Genomic DNA, 16,628 nt, shown 5'->3' on the forward strand with positions numbered 1-16,628 from the left:
TAATCATATGGCTACCCAGACTATTTGATTTGATTTGAGTTAACTGCAAATAGCACTGCTGGGTGATCTGAAAAGTCATAGTCAATTGATCAATAATATAATAATACTCTTAGCAAAAATGTTGATCTTTAATTTACAATCTGTAGAAACTATGAGAGTAAAAAGGTTCAGAACCTTTGTGAAACATCACAGCACAGTTGAAAAATAAATGGCAAATAGAAATCAAAACTGGATGCTGTTCAGAGATAAATGGGAGGGGTTGAGGGTAGCTGAAGGATGGGACTAAAACAAACAAAAGATAACTAATGTAAAATGTACTGCGTCCGTAAAATATATATAGTAAGTATAAGCTGGAAGTAGAAGCCTAAGTGTTATTGTCCATTAGTTTACTCCAATTAGGGGAGGGGTTAGGGGAACGTTTGGACACACCTCCTCATTCAAGGGTTTTTCTTCATCTTTTACTATTTTATACATTTTAGAATAATAGTGAAGATATCAAAATGATGAAAAAAACACATATGGAATCAAAACAGTGTTAAACAAATTCTTCAAAATAACCATCCTTTGCCTTGATGACAGCTTTGCACACTCTTGGCATTCTCTCAACCAGCTTCACCTGGAATGCTTTTCCAACAGTCTTGAAGGAGTTCCCACATATGCTGAGCACTTGTTGACTGCTTTTCCTTCACTCTGCGGTCCAACTCATCCCAAACCATCTCAATTGAGTTGAGGTCGGGTGAATGTGGGGCCAGGAGGCTTCACGGTGGGAACCACACATGCAGAGATCATCCGTTCACCTACTTTGCGTCTCACAAAGACACGGCGGTTGGAACCAAAAATCTCAAATTTGGACTCATCAGACCAAAGGACATATTTCCACCGGTCTAATGTCCATTGTTCGTGTTTCTTGGACCAAGCAAGTCTCTTCTTATTATTGGTGCCCTTTAGTAGTGATTTCTTTGCAGCAATTCGACCATGAAGGCCTGATTCACGCAGTCTCCTCTGAAAAGTTGATGTTGAGATGTATCTGTTACTTGAACTCTGTGAAGCATTTAGTTGGGCTGCAATCTGAGGTGCAGTTAACTCTAATGAACTTAATCCTCTGCAGCAGAGGTAACTCTGGGTCTTCCTTTCCTGTGGCAGCCCTCATGAGTTCCAGTTTCATCATAGCGTTTGATGGTTTTTGCGACTGCACTTGAAGAAACTTTCAAAGTTCTTGAAATGTTCCGTATTGACTGACTTTCTTGTCTTAAAGTAATGATGAACTGTAGTTTCTCTTTGCTTATTTGAGCTGCTCTTGCCATAATATGGACTTGGTATTTTACCAAATAGGGCTATCTTCTGTATACCACCCCTAACTTGTCACAACACAACTGATTGGCTCAAACGCATTAAGAAATTCAAATTAACTTTTAAGAAGGCACACCTGTTAATTGAAATGCATTCCAGGTGACTACCTCATGAAGCTGGTTGAGAGAATGCCAAGAATGTGCAAGGCTGTCATCAAGGCAAAGGGTGGCTACTTTGAAGAATCTCAAATATAAAATATATTTTGATTTGTTTAACACTTTTTTGGTTACTACATTCCATATGTGTTATTTGATAGTTTTGATGTCTTCACTATTATTCTACAATGTAGAAAATAGTAAAAAAGAAAAGAAAAACCCTTGAATGAGTAGGTGTGTCCAAACCTTTGACTGGTACTGTATGTATTTTGTATGTAGGGATTTTGTATGACCGTATGTTGTATGCAGCTCCCACTTGGAAACGAAACCTGGGCGCAATGTTTAAATAATGGTTACATTAAAAAAGTAAAACTGAAGATGACAAGCTTTTATAAGGTTGAGGATTGTCTATTTGAGGGCCTTTGTGTGCTTAGGCACTCAAATTACATCATGATTGATTCTCAAAAGGTTTCTTTCGTCGAACCCTCCGTTGTCTAATAGGGTTGACCTCAGTTGTTTTCATCCTTTTGAACCTTCTCTCTCATCCTGGATGCTGGTCTCAATCTGATCTCCAAGGGTGGAGAAAGTTGGCCGTTCCTTAGCGCAGTATGCCCAGCACCTCATCATCATACTATAAACCTGACAAATAAAACAATATAAGGTTACAAAAAAAAGCAAAATAATCACTTTCAAACCTGAGGCATCCCTATGTCTATGCCTGTAAAGATGCATCACAGGATAAATATTCATTTATTTCTCTCAAAGTGTAACTTAGTGCACTCCTCTCCACGTATTTAAAAACATTGGGTAGTTGTAAGCATGGACTAGTTATAGGGAACAAGTGCATACTTTAGTGGTGTGTATTGTTATCATGGAAATAAGAAAACAGCTAATAATTGTACTTTGGTAACAATAAACCATTTATATAGTGTTAACCAGTTTTAGTGCAACTATACACAACATTCGGGAGAAAGGACAGATAATTGGTATGCAGGTAAAAAAGCATTCCTTTTGCATTGTCAGCATGTTCCGTTAATCATGTAATTTGTACTATGTGAAACTGGAGGTGAAATTGGATACTCCGGTTTACATTTTACCTTCCCTCCCACTGTGCAAAAACAATCTTTTCAGTCCTACCCTTGGAAATTGATATTATTTGTGATTGAACTGGCCCTACGGCTGTGGAAGGTGTGTCTTACCCTGGAAAGGCAGTATGGTGGGGCAGGCAATCTCCAGTTGTCCTTCAGGATATCAACCAGATGCATTGAAATGGAGGGACCCTGCATGTCATTGCCAATCTCCTGCATGTATAACTTTAGATGTGGACAAGCGGATGGGAGAAAATATGTCAGAATCAAATTCGGCATTTATGGACAGGTAATGCCTGTTTCCTTCCATCTTAATAATTGAGTTGAAATCATTCACAAAAAAATAAATATTTTGTATGAACTTAAAGTAATGTAAATGTGGGTGGACTAGAGAGAGCTCAACCTGACAAACATGTTTAATGAGGCCAGTAAAACAATTTATTAAGGCTTGGTTTAGCCACTTACCCTCTTTGGGTTGCTGTTGTGCTCACAATAGGAGAAGAGCTCACGAAGGACGACTCCAAAACTCCAGACATCTGACTTGTGGGAGAATTTGGACTCTGTGATGGATTCTGGGGCATACCTGGGTGTGAAGAGGACATTGGAGCCTTAGAAGACAACTCGCTTTAGAGCTAATTTCCGTAGAAAATGCAGATGCTATCAGCAACACATCAAAGTGAATTTGCCCTTGATTCTTTTCGAACCAGGTGCGTGAACAGAAATGTGCACATACTAATATCATTTTCACACTACTGTGCTGACCCTAACCATACTGTACTTTCACTTTGTTCCAGCAGCATTGATGGATGTGTATCCTGGCTAGCGCAGTACAGTTCGGCTTGGATCAGTAGTATGAAAAGGTGACAAGTGTCTCAGGAAGAACACTGAAGTAGATCATGTCATTTCCACACGAGTTCAAAGTAAGGGCTGGATTCTATCAGATTCGGGCTAGGCGACATCCGCATAGCGGTTGTTTTGACGGTGTCGGAGGTGGAACTGTGTTAGAGCTGTCAAATCCACAAGTGGCTCCTCGCGTTACCTTATCGCGGACACTGCCATTGGATGCAACAAAACCACATCCGACTTTATATCCGTCAAATCCCATGCAGCCGGGTTACAAGTTCAAACACTCTAATGTGTGATGTTCAATAGACGGGTTGATTGTTTAGCAACAAAACCGACGCGTGTGCAACTATGGGGCAAACAGACGGGGTTCGCTTAGATTGTTGATAACATGTAAACTATATTCCGTCTCCAATGTTTATTGAAAACAAATAAAGTTGCACAATGAGCACTTGTCTCAAATACTTAATTACAGTTGTTTGTTAGCAAGCTAGCTAGCCACATTTTTTGCCATATTAGCATTGACTTGACATCAGTCAAAACACCGCAAAACAGGACATGGTATCAAGAACAAGATCAAACGAGCTGAAACTAGCCACTTAGGGAGCGGTCGAAATGTATTGTTACATGGAGGAAGATGGAGGAGGGTCTTGCTTTTTCAAATTCAGTCAGGGGGGAGGGTTTAGTATTTTTTTATTTGGTCCAGGGGAGGGTCATGTAATTTCTAATTAGTTGCTTATTTCACTGATTGCACAAAACATTAAGGACACTTGCTCTTTCCATGACATAGACTAACCAGGTGAATCCAGCTGAAAGCTATGATCCCTTATTGATGTAACTTGTTAAATCCACTTCAATCAGTGTAGCTGAAGGGGGGAGACAGGTTAAAAAATCCTAGAGTTGATGTCCGCACCCCCGCGAAAATCTAATTTATATAATTTTAAAATCCCCATAAAAATCGGTCAATTTAAGCTAGAGATAGCTGTTGTTTTGCATTGGATGTGTCTCAATGCCCCGAATCCATGCATGATGCACTTCCGCAACTGCTATGAAAGTGACAGAGCTAGAGCGGTATTTGTCAGACCATGAGACATCCCGAAAATCGGTCGTCTCACAAAATTGTCTGTAGCGTCCGAACGGTTTGGCCTACAAACTATTATTACTATTACGATGGCGTTCTCTGTTTTGTCCCCACAAGCGTCTTGGGACTTGTCTGAAGTTGGTACAATCGATCTGCCAACTTCTGTCTGTAGCGTCCGAACAGTTTGGGCTACACACTAATATGACACTATGACACCTCTGTTGAAAGGTGGGACTCTCACGAACACGTACACATTAGTTGTTTTGCTCTAGGACCCCCACAGGCCTCACAAGGCTGAAGGTCCCCCGGTACCAGTTAAAAAAATTAATGGAAGTATATATGGAGACAGTTTAGTGCCAAAAATAGGGGGTTAAATACATGTTTCCTGATCTTTCTTATATCTCTCAGATATAGGACAGACACTTCTGAACAAACTTCCTTTCGATTTTTGGGGGGGACTATCTGTTATTCAATGCGTTTGTATGTGCTAATAGCTGTAAGGCCAAACTTAAAATTCAAAATCAAATGGCTAAATGATCCTTGGTATGGCCTTTTTAAAACAATTCCATATACAGTGGCAAGAAAAAGTATGTGAACCCTTTGGAATTACCTGGATTTCTGCATAAATTGGTAATAAAATGTGATCTGATCTTCATCTAAGTCACAACAATAGACCATCACAGTGTGCTTAAACTAATAACACAAATTGACGTAAATTATTGTATTTTTCTTGTCTATATTGAATACATCATTTAAACATTCACAGTGTAGGTTGGAAAAGGTATGTGAACCCCTAGGCTACTGACTTCTCCAAAAGCTTATTTGAGTCAGGAGTCCGCTAACCTGGAGTCCAATCAATGAGACGGATTGGAGATGTTGGTTAGAGCTGCCCTGCCCTATAAAAAACACTCACAAAATTTGAGTTTGCTATTCACAAGAAGCATTGCCTGATGTGAACCATGCCTACAACAAAAGAGATCTCAGAAGACCTAAGATTAAGAATTGTTGACTTGCATAAAGCTGGAAAGGGTTACAAAAGTATCTCTAAAAGCCTTGATGTTCATCAGTCCACAAATTGTCTATAAATAGAGAAAGTTCAGCACTGTTGCTGCTCTCCCTAGGAGTGGCCATCCTGCAAAGATGACTGCAAGAGCACAGCTCAGAATGCTCAATGAGGTTAAGAAGAATCCTACCGTGTCAGCTAAAGACTTACAGAAATTTCTGGAACATGCTAACATCTCTGTTGACGAGTCTATGATACATAAAACACTAAACAAGAATGGTGTTCATGGGACGACACCACTGAAGAAGCCACTGCTGTCCAAAAAAAACATTGCTGCAAGTCTGAAGTTCGCAAAAGAGCACCTGGATGTTCTGTGGACAGATTAAACTAAAGTTGAGTTGTTTGGAAGGAACACACAACACTATGTGTGGAGAAAAAAAGGCACAGCACACCAACATCAAAACCTCATCCCAACTGTAAAATATGGTGGAGGGAGCATCATGGTTTGGGGCTGCTTTGCTGCCTCAGGGCCTGGACAGCTTGCTATCATCGACGGAAAAATGAATTCCCAAGTTTATCAAGACATTTTGCAGGAGAATGTAAGGCTATACTGTCTGCCAATTGAAGCTCAACAGAAATTGGGAGATGCAACAGGACAACGACCCAAAACACAGAAGCAAATCAACAACAGAATGGCTTCAACAGAAGAAAATACGCCTTCTGGAGTGGCCCAGTCAGAGTCCTGACCTCAACCCAATTGAGATGCTGTGGCATGACCTCAAGAGAGCGGTTCACACCAGACATCCCAAGAATATTGCTGAACTGAAACAGTTTTGTAAAGAGGAATGGTCCATAAATTCTTCCTGACCGTTGTGCAGGTCTGATCCGCAACTACAGAAAACGTTTGGTTGAGGTTTTTGCTGCCAAAGGAGGGTCAACCAGTTATTAAATCCAAAGGTTCACATACATTTCCCACCCTGCACTGTGAATGTCTACACGGTGTGTTCAATAAAGACATGAAAACGTATAATTGTTTGTGTATTATTAGTTTAAGCAGACTGTGTTTGTCTATTGTTGTGACTTAGATGAAGATCAGATCAAATTTTATGACCAATTTATGCAGAAATCCAGGTAATTCCAAAGGGTTCACATACTTTCTCTTGCCACTGTAGCTTAGTAGAACCCCCCCCCCCCCCCACTCCTCCCCCAGCTTAGACAGGGCTTAGTCTGTAGAGGGTTAAATATGTTTTTTTACTTGAGACAATTGAGACATAGATTGTGTACAGTGGGGGAAAAAAGTATTTAGTCAGCCACCAATTGCCAATTGTGCAAGTTCTCCCACTTAAAAAGATGAGAGAGGCCTGTAATTTTCACCATAGGTACACGTCAACTATGACAGACAAAATGAGATTTTTTTTCTCCAGAAAATCACATTGTAGGATTTTTTATGAATTTATTTGAAAATAAGTATTTGGTCAATAACAAAAGTTTCTCAATACTTTGTTATATACCCTTTGTTGGCAATGACACAGGTCAAACGTTTTCTGTAAGTCTTCACAAGGTTTTCACACACTGTTGCTGGTATTTTGGCCCATTCCTCCATGCAGATCTCCTCTAGAGCAGTGATGTTTTGGGGCTGTCGCTGGGCAACACAGACTTTCAACTCCCTCCAAAGATTTTCTATGGGGTTGAGATCTGGAGACTGGCTAGGCCACTCCAGGACCTTGAAATGCTTCTTACGAAGCCACTCCTTCGTTGCCCGGGCGGTGTGTTTGGGATCATTGTCATGCTGAAAGACCCAGCCACGTTTCATCTTCAATGCCCTTGCTGATGGAAGGAGGTTTTCACTCAAAATCTCACGATACATGGCCCCATTCATTCTTTCCTTTACACGGATCAGTCGTCCTGGTCCCTTTGCAGAAAAACAGCCCCAAAGCATGACGTTTCCACCCCCATGCTTCACAGTAGGTATGGTGTTCTTTGGATGCAACTCAGCATTCTTTGTCCTCCAAACACGAAGAGTTGAGTTTTTACCAAAAAGTTATATTTTGGTTTCATCTGACCATATGACATTCTCCCAATCCTCTTCTGGATCATCCAAATGCACTCTAGCAAACTTCAGACGGGCCTGGACATGTACTGGCTTAAGCAGGGGGACACGTCTGGCACTGCAGGATTTGAGACCCTGGCGGCGTAGTGTGTTACTGATGGTAGGCTTTGTTACTTTGGTCCCAGCTCTCTGCAGGTCATTCACTAGGTCCCCCCGTGTGGTTCTGGGATTTTTGCTCACCGTTCTTGTGATCATTTTGACCCCACGGGGTGAGATCTTGCGTGGAGCCCCAGATCGAGGGAGATTATCAGTGGTCTTGTATGTCTTCCATTTCCTAATAATTGCTCCCACAGTTGATTTCTTCAAACCAAGCTGCTTACCTATTGCAAATTCAGTCTTCCCAGCCTGGTGCAGGTCTACAATTTTGTTTCTGGTGTCCTTTGACAGCTCTTTGGTCTTGGCCATAGTGGAGCCTTTGACAGCTTCTTGGCCATAGCCATTTTTAAGTGGGAGAACTTGCACAATTGGTGGCTGACTAAATACTTTTTTCCCCCACTGTATGTGTGCCATTCAGAGGGTGAATGGGCAAGACAAAATATTGAAGTGCCTTTGAACGGGGTATGGTAGTAGGTTTGTGTCAAGAACTGCAACGCTGATGGGTTTTTCACACTCAACAGTTTCCCGTGTGTATCAAGAATGGTCCACCACCCAAAGGACATCCAGCCAACTTGACACAACTGTGGGAAGCATTGGAGTCAACATGGGCCAGCATCCCAAAGAATTGAGGCTGTTCTGAGGGCAAAAGGGGGCTGCAACTCAATTTTAGGAAGGTGTCCAATATTAGGAAGGTGTCTCGATGTGTGCCCGATGCTGCCCCTCATCTCTGATTCTCTGCTTGGCGCGCAATATCAAGTGCGCCTAGTTTGGTCTCAATCAAATGATCCATAGCCTATATTATAGGCAATAGGCCTAGGCTATGCGAAGAGCATGCTCATGTAACCGGTGTGAAATGGCTAGCTAGTTAGCGGTGCGCGCTAGTAGCATTTCAATCGGTGACGTCACTCGCTCTGAGACCTTGAAGTAGTTGTTTCCCTTGCTCTGCAAGGGCAGTGGCTTTTGTGGAGCGACGGGTAACGGTGCTTCGAGGGTGACTGTTGTCGATGTGTGCAGAGGGTCCCTGGTTCGAGCCCAGGAAGGGGCGAGGAGAGGGACGGAAGCAACATTGTTACATTGATGCTGTTGACCCGGATCACTGGTTGCTGCGGAAAAAGGAGGAGGTCAAAGGGTGGTGAGTGTAACCGGTGTGAAATAATAATAATATGCCATTTAGCAGACGCTTTTATCCAAAGCGACTTACAGTCATGCGTGCATACATTTTTTTTTGTTGTGTATGGGTGGTCCCGGGGATCGAACCCACTACCTTGGCGTTACAAGCGCCGTGCTCTACCAGCTGAGCTACAGAGGACCACAGAAATGGCTAGCTAGTTAGCGGTGCGCGCTAGTAGCATTTCAATCGGTGACGTCACTCGCTCTGAGACCTTGAAGTAGTTGTTTCCCTTGGCTTTTGTGGAGCGACGGGTAACGGTGCTTCGAGGGTGACTGTTGTCGATGTGTGCAGAGGGTCCCTGGTTCAAGCCCAGGTAGGGGCAAGTAGAGGGACGGAAGCAAAACTGTTACACTCAGTGAAGCAAGAAAATTGACTTCCTGTCAAAATGCAATATTTGTGCGCGCGGACTATGCCTACTGATGTTCTGTTCAGTTCGAGAGGGAGAGCGCTGAAACATGAGGAGGACTGGAGGTAAGCTTGCTACTGCTATAATTGATTTTAATAAAAACAATATGTTTCATTGCCCATAATGAAGCTATTTATTATAGAGTTATTGACCTCACATTAAGCCATATTCTAGGAATTTACATAACTTACATTACTATAGACCCTTTTCCAGTACACAACACACTGACTACACCTACAGATGCGCGCAACACTTGTTGGATGTAAGAAAGCCATCGCCATTTGCGCCCATTCAACAGCCTAGATTAAAGTTTTTATTACTTCTAAACCAAATAACTTTTTAGGGTTCTCATACACTTACAATTATGTTTTGATTCTTGCTTGAACAGTCGCTAAGATTATATTCAGAGGTTGCGCTACAACCATAGCCGAGGAGACAAAAAAAGTACTTAGTTTGGGAAGTATGGTAATGTGTGATTCTGTCACTATCAATTGAAATTCAACATTTCAACAGGCTATTAAACAACATACTAACTCTAAATCCGTCAGGAGCAAGCCAGGTAGCCTAAGAAGGAACCAAAAAATATTATTTAGGCTATATTATTATTATTTCAAGGCTATAGCCTGCCATTTTAAGAAATCAATTGTGAAGCATTTGTAACAGCTACAGGCTGGCAGGAGCGCTCAGCATATCAACAACACATCAACAACAGCACTTCAACAACATGCCTATGCATTTCACATTTAGGCTGTATACATTTTTTAAATATATTATTTACTTAAAATTAAATAATTAAATGAAAAATGCCTTATTAGTCTATACAGTCATTCTACAGTGCCTTTGAATTCATATTTAGAAACATGATTTTGGCCAGTCTTTGGTTTGAGGATCATGCGGTGAGCTATGCCTAGTTTGTTAATTTAGCCTAGCAGATGCTGTTATATTCCCATGCCCTAATCACAGTCAACACAGATCTATTTTGTAACAAAAATATTAGGGAATAAAATAGAATAAATTAGAAAATGATAGTTTCCCAAATGAAAAAAGTGCATATAGGCCTAGTTGATGATTTGCGGCTACTGTGTTTCTCGAATTCATTGATGGATCGAAAACATCTCCATTGCTGCAGCATGCGCTCATTTGCTGTCATGCTCTGTTGTGGAAATAAAAAAGATTCTGCTCATCTCCAGTCATCTAAAATGACGTAGAATTCTCGGACCGCAAATAAGATGCTAGATTCATGCAGTGCTTTTATTATAATGGAGATCTTTTCACTCTTGTCCGCGGTGGTCTGTGAATCCACAACCTTCTGGCTACTTTGCCATGCAATGCTAACAAAACAAAGAACAGTTTCTAAAACGGTATATCTAAGGCTCTGGTCTGTCCTAAGAGTAAGGCTAAACGGTAGGCATGTTCTCTGCTATCCACTTTGTTTTAATTATTATTTTGGGTATAGGGTAGCGTCACTTGTTTTTTTTTCAAGTGTTCAGGGAGGGTCAGGTGAAAATATATTTTACTGAAGAGAGGGCCATCCATTTTTATTTCAGAGAGGTCCGATTTTCTCCAGGTATCCCTCATTATAAATAACGAACAGTCCCTTACGATTCACCACATGGCAGTTTCTTGTCATTGTTGCTAGCTATATGGCCATCCAGAACCATAACAACACACAGTGAAAACAGGTTTTTAGACATTTTTGCAAATGTATACAAAATAGAAGACAGACATACCTTATTTACATAAGTATTCATACCCTTTGCTATGAGACTCGAAATTGAGCTCAGGTCAATCTGGTTTCCATTGATCATCCTTGAGATGTTTTTACAACTTGATTGGAGTCCACCTGTGGTATATTAAATTGATTGGACATGATTTGGAAAGGCACACACCTGTCTATATAAGATCCCACGGTTGACAGTGCATGTCAGAGCAAAAACCAAGCCATGCAGTCGAAGGAATTGTCCGTAGAGCTCCTTGACAGGATTGTGTCGAGGCACAGATCTGGGAAGGGTACCAAAACATTTCTGCAGCATTGAAAATCCCCAAGAACACAGTGGCCTCCATCATTCTTAAATAGAAGAAGTTTGGAACCACCAAGACTCTTCCTAGAGCTGGCCGCCCAGCCAAACTGAGCAATCGGGGAAGAAAGGCCTTGGTCAGGGAGGTGACCAAGAACCCAATGGTCACTCTGACAGAGCTCCAGAGTTCCTCTGTGGAGATGGGAGAACCTTCCAGAAGGACAACCATCTCTGCAGCACTCCACCAATCAGGCCTTTATGGTAGAGTGACCAGATGGAAGACCTCCTCAGTAAAAGGCACATGACAGCCCGCTTGGAGTTTGCCAAAGGCACCTAAAGGACTCTCAGACCATGAGAAACAAGATTATCTGGTCTGATGAAACAAAAATTGAACTCTTTGGCCTGAATGCCAAGCGTCACGTCTGGAGAAAACCTGGCACCATCCCTACAGTGAAGAATGGGGGTGGCAGCATCATGCTGTGGGGATGTTTTTCAGCAGCAGGGACTGGGAGACTTGAGGGAAAGATTGAGGGAAAGATGAACGGAGCAAAGTACAGAGAGATCCTTGATGAAAACCTGCTCCAAAGCGCTCAGGACCTCAGACTGGAGCGAAGGTTCACCTTCCAACAGGACAATGACCCTAAGCACACAGCCAAGACAACGCAGGAGTGGCTTCGGGACAGGTCTCTGAATGTCCTTGAGTGGCCCACCAGAGCCTGGACACCAGAGCCCGCACATCTCTGGAGAGACCTTAAAATAGCTGTGAAGCGACGCTCCCAATCCAACCTGACAAAGCTTGAGAGTTTCTGCAGAGAAGAATGGGAGAAACTCCCCAAATACAGGTGTGCCAAGCTTGTAGCGTCATACTCAAGAAGACTTGAGGCTGTAATCGCTGCCAAAGGTGCTTCAACAAAGTACGGAGTAAAGGGTCTGAATACTTATGTAAATGGGATATTTCAGTGTTTTATTTTTAATACATCTGCAAAAATTTCTAAAAACCTGTTTTTGCTTTTTCATTATGGGGTATTATGTGTAGATTGATGAGGGGGGGAAAACAATTTAATACATTTTTTAATAAGGCTGTAACGTAACAAAATGTGGAAAAAGTCAAGGGGTCTGAATAGTTTCCGAATGCACTGTAAGAGCAGCTGCTCACCGATTTGTCAGATAACACAGTTACACCTCCACCACTGCCGATCGGATTGACTCGAGGCCTAAATTCCAAATGCAGTGGCAGTTACCAGAAAATTGGGCTTTCTCCAGGATGTGTTACTCTGTAGTACTCCTTGTCAAAGGGAATGATCTTGGTCAAGCCAAAATCAGCTATTTTGACCAGTGTGTCACTTGCAACCAGAATGTTCCTCGCAGCTAGATCCCGGTGCACGTAACGCATGCTCTGCAAGTACTCCAATCCCTAAGTGTGCAAAACAACACAAATTAGGTTTTTCCCCTATACAATGTCTAGAGATAGACAATCTTGCATGGAATTGCCAGAATTTTGTGATTAGAATTGGGCTCGTACTTTACAGATTTGAGAGGCAAAGAGCAACATCCGCCTGCTGTTGACGTGCTGCCGGTTCTTCTCCAGGTATCCAATCAGACTGCCATAGGGCAAATACTCCATCACCAGGCTCATGCTTAGGCGACCTACCCGAAATGTGGATGAACATGCAGAGCAGAGAGTTAACACAAACATTCCTTCCTTGAAACAGATATCATTTGCATATAGGCTGAAGGTTCTTCCTTCTACTACAGTACCTAATCATTTACATGTTTGTCCAAGACTATGAAGAGAAAGTCCTTTCTATAAAGAAAGAAGTTCCCTCTGGGAGAAATAAATATTTATATTCTATTCAGTGTGTTGACTAAGTACAAATAACAGAGAGGGTCAATTGAAGAACCTAATAAAGATATGGTTTACAAAGACAGTTTTTAGATGGCCTAAAGCTTTCAAAGGATGGTATTTCAGCTATGATTATGAAGATGACAAAGATTTCAGCCCATTTTATGGTCCACTGACTGTTGTATGGTCCACTGAATATTGCATGGTCCATTGACATTGACTGAAAAGGATACCGGAAAGCCCCAACAAACTTAAAATATCACTTTGTCTGGATACACTTGATGATAGAACGGGTATGTTTGCCATGATATCAACTGTGGTACGGCTGCAAACCACCTCGATTTCATACAGCCTAATAAATGGGGTCATGGTGTAAAAATGAAGTTGTATGTTTTTACCCATGCTGTAGCAGACACCCCTGTATTTGACGATGTAGTCACAATGCAGGGAGCGAATGGTGTTGATCTCCTTTTGAAAATCGTCCAGGTTTGACTGCTTGTTGGGCTGTAGCTTCTTCACAGCAATCAGCTCGCCTGTGTTGTCCCCCAGAGGATCATATCGGCACAGCTCAACACTGCCAAAGTTCCCCTACAAACAATGAGCACAAAACATTATGAACACCTGCTCTTTCCATGACACAGACTGACCAGGTGAATTCAGGTAAAAGCTATGATCCCTTATTGATGTCACTTGTTAAATCCACTTCAATCACTGTAGATGAAGGGGACGATACAGGTTAAAGAAGGATTTTTAAGCCTTGAGACAATTGAGACATGGATTGTGTATGTGTGCCATTCAGAGGGTGAATGGGCAAGACAAAATATTTAAGTGCCTATGGTAGTAGGTGCCAGGCGCACCGGTTTGTGTCAACAACTGCAACGCTGCTGGATTTTTCACGCTCAACAGTTTCCCGTGTGTATCAAGAATGGTCCACCACCCAAAGGACATCCAGCCAAATTGACACAACTGTGGAAAGCATTGGAGTCAACATGGGCCAGCATCCCTGTGGAACGCTTTCGACACCTTGTAGAGACCATGTCCCGACGAATTGAGGCTGAACTGAGGGCAAAATAGGGGGGGTGCAACTCAATATTAGGAAGGTGTTCTTCATGTTTTGTTCACTTACTGTATATTAAACATGTACTGTAATATACAACAGGGTCGGGGTGTTTGCATTTTAACCTAGTCAATTCTGGGATTGAGTTGTAAATTAAATGAATTTGATGTATTGAAAACTGTCAGAATTGAAAGTAATAGACACCTATCCAATTCCTGAATTAAAGTTATGTTGAAATAATATGTCTAAAATGTTTTGTTCAGAATATAGTGTGGATTGCAGTAGGATAGGAGAACACTGCCCAGCTAGCACATAACGTTCTTAGAACCATATGTTTCTTGGAGCTTGATGGAAGCTTGGTTTTCCTATTGTTATTTTGCATACAACATTCCAACAAAGTTCAGGAATGGTGCAGGATACCCAGCTAGCACATAACGTTCTGAAAACCATATGTTTCTTAGGTGGGAATTTCAGTACTTCAGTATATTCTGAAAGTATTCAGACCCCTTGACTTTTTCCACATTTTGTTACGTTACAAACTTTCTTTTTTATCCCTCATCCATTTACACACCATACCCCATAATGACAACGCAAAAACACATTTTTTGAATTTTTTGAAAGTGTATTAAAAATTAAAAACGGAAATATAACATTTACATAAGTATTCAGACCCTTTACTCAGTACTTAGTTGAAGCATCTTCGGCAGCAATTACAGCCTCGAATCTTCTTGGGTGAGACACTACAAGCATGACACCTGTTGGTATGTAATGGTGCCGGAGGGGATGGCTAATTTTTCTTTAATGAGTCGAACGAGAGGGATTTGCTCCAGACACCCGACAGGGCCCTCATTCCAGTCATTCGCAGTAGAAAGAAAATGAGATATCGCGGAAGGAGATCAAGCTGCCTGGTAAGGAGCCGGCGACGAGTGGCTATTCTGCCTTTACCATCGATACTATTGGCCAACGTACAATCGCTTGATAATAAAGTGGATGAACTACAAGCACGTATGTCCTACCAATGGGACTTTAAAAACTGTAATATCTTATGTTTCAACGAGTCGTGGCTGAACGACGACATGAATAACATACAGCTGGCGGGTTATACACTGTATCAGCAGGATAGAACAGCAGCCTCTGGTAAGACAAGGGGTGGCGGTCTATGTATATTTGTAAACAACAGCTGGTGCACGATATCTAAGGAAGTCTCAAGGTTTTTCTCGCCTGAGGTAGAGTATCTCATGATAAGCTGTAGACCACTCTATCTACCAAGAGAGTTTTCATCTATATTATTCGTAGCTGTCTATTTTCCACCACAAACCAATGCTGGCATTAAGACCGCACTCAATGAACTGTATACGGCCATAAGCAAACAGGAAAACGCTCATCCAGAGGCGGCGCTCCTAGTGGCCGAGGACTTTAATGCAGGGAAACTTAAATCCGTTTTACGTAATTTCTACCAGCATGTTAAATGTGCAATCAGAGGGAAAAAAACTCTAGACCACATTTACTCCACACACAGAGACGCGTACAAAGCTCTCCCTCGTCCTTCATTTGGCAAATCTAACCGTAATTCTATCCTCCTGATTCCTGCTTTCAAGCAAAAACTAAAGCAGGAAGCACCAGTGACTCGGTCAATAAAAACGTGGTCAGATGAAGCAGATGCTAAGCTACAGGACTGGTTTGCTAGCACAGACTGGAATATGTTCCGGGATTCTTCCGATGGCATTGATGAGTACACCACATAAGTTACTGGCTTCATCAATAAGTGCATCAATGACGTCGTCCCCACAGTGACTGTATGTACATACCCCAACCAGAATCCATGGATTACAGGCAACATCCCCACTGAGCTAAAGGGTAGAGCTGCCACTTTCAAGGAGCAGGACTCTAACCCAGAAGTTTATAAGAAATCCCGCTATGCCCTCCGACGAACCATCAAACAGGCAAAGCATCAATACAGGACTAAGAGCGAATCGTACTACACCGGCTCCGAGCTCGTCGGATGTGGCAGGGCTTGCAAACTAATACAGACAACAAAGGGAAGCACAGCCGCGAGCTGCCCAGTGACACGAGCCTACCAGACGAGCTAAATTACTTCTATGTTCGCTTCGAGGCAAGTAACACTGAAACACGCATGAGAGCACCAGCTGTTCTAGACGACTGTGTGATCATGCTCTCCATAGCCGATGTGAGTAAGACCTTTAAACAGGTCAACATTCACAAGGCCGCAGGGCCAGACGGATTACCAGGACGTGTACTCCGAGCATGCGCTGACCAACTGGCAAGTGTCTTCACTGACATTTTCAACATGTTGGTATTACAGACCCTGTCTGAGTCTGTAATACCAACATGTTTCAAGCAGACCACCATAGTCCCTGTGCCCAAGAACACTAAGGTAACCTCCCTAAATGACTACCGACCCGTAGCACTCACGTCTGTAGCCATGAAGTGCTTTGAAAGGCTGGTC

The 16,628-nt window shown here is 42.2% G+C and overlaps 1 pseudogene across 1 annotated transcript in view; it reads right to left on the reverse strand.

The window, feature by feature from the left end:
* Positions 1–1,964: 1,964 nt before the first annotated feature.
* Positions 1,965–16,628, reverse strand: part of LOC311131019 (tyrosine-protein kinase JAK2-like) — a 53,004-nt pseudogene continuing 38,340 nt past the window's right edge. The window contains exons 8-13 of the transcript in view: positions 13,503–13,692; positions 12,784–12,908; positions 12,503–12,675; positions 2,999–3,116; positions 2,645–2,758; positions 1,965–2,084 (exon numbers count right to left, since the gene is read on the reverse strand). The product of the transcript in view is annotated as a tyrosine-protein kinase JAK2-like (transcript). The remainder of the gene's footprint in view (positions 2,085–2,644; positions 2,759–2,998; positions 3,117–12,502; positions 12,676–12,783; positions 12,909–13,502; positions 13,693–16,628) is intronic.

The sequence above is a fragment of the Coregonus lavaretus genome (assembly GCF_964263955.1).
Source record: "Coregonus lavaretus genome assembly, chromosome: 6".
Classification (NCBI taxonomy): domain Eukaryota; kingdom Metazoa; phylum Chordata; class Actinopteri; order Salmoniformes; family Salmonidae; genus Coregonus; species Coregonus lavaretus.